Below are 1,298 nucleotides of genomic sequence, written 5' to 3' on the forward strand. Positions count from 1 at the left end.
TATATATATATATGTCACGTCCAAACGTCACACAAGCTTGCGTATTGTAGACTACCACCGGAAGTATGAAGTGACCTTACTTTAAGGGATAAATGCAAAGAATAAGCATGCTATCAATAAGGATCATTTCCTACTGACAACCACAATCTTAATATGATCTTTGCTACCTATCATGTTGGAAAGACAAATATAAGGATGAGAAGATGCGAGTGAAGGATAGGCACCATGTAAATTAGAAGGTGCATATGGAGGAGGACATAAACTATAGCAATATTTCGAACAGGATGAATACCTTCCGATGTATGGTAGAAACCTGGTTAAGACAACACTTTCCATTGCTGAACACACACACACACACACACACACACACACGTTTTTGTAAGAGTAATATATTACTAAATCCATTTAAAGTGTTGTCAACCTGTTTCAGCCTTGAATGCGTTTGTGATGTAAGTAGTCCTAATGTGTTGCGATTTGGATATTTAACATAGCTTTAACAATTGTCAGTCATATCGCTACGATGTCTGCATTGTGTCAGTTTATAGTGATGTCTAAACTGGGACATCATTCCTCAGACGTAGCATGATGTCCTACCCAGTCACATTATCCTGACACCAGGCCGACCAGTCCTAACACTAACCTCTTAACGCTGGACGCTAAGCGAGGCAGCCGTCAGTACCATTTTTATAAGTCTTTGGTACGACTAAGCCGGGGATGGAACCCACGGCCTCCTTCATCCGAGGCGGACGTTCTAACCACTAGGCCACCGGAACAGTTCTAACGTTAAATTCGTTACAAATATAACACAAATAAGTAAATGAAAAATTTAAGGCAAGAATCTACGCTCTAGCAAACGTTTGAAAACTTTACCTGATTGATATAAGCACTCTTCGCTTGTCCGTAACATGCAAGCTTCAAAAAATAAAAGAAGGAGCCCTCGATTTCTACTAAGATACATATGGTCAATTATGATATATCTTCTAAACCTGTAACATTAGGTAGTTCTCATGCTGTAAATGTCGACAAAGTGATCATGGAAATGACTAATTGTCACGGAGCTTTCTGAATGAATATTGTGGGATGTGAAGATACTTCCTGTCTGTATGTAAGTTTGCTTGTTTATGTATGTGTGTACGATTGCTTGTTTATGTATTTGTATACGTTTGTCTATGAAGATATTTGTCAAATATCAAGATTATCAATTTCTGGACCTTTGCTCATTAAACGTTCAAATTTGATTTTGTTCAGTCTATGTAAAATATAATAATTAACTCTAAACTCTTTTGAAGTCATTACGT

This window comes from Sinohyriopsis cumingii, chromosome 14 (genome assembly GCF_028554795.1).
Source record: "Sinohyriopsis cumingii isolate HCF-2022 chromosome 14, ASM2855479v2, whole genome shotgun sequence".
NCBI lineage: Eukaryota > Metazoa > Mollusca > Bivalvia > Unionida > Unionidae > Sinohyriopsis > Sinohyriopsis cumingii.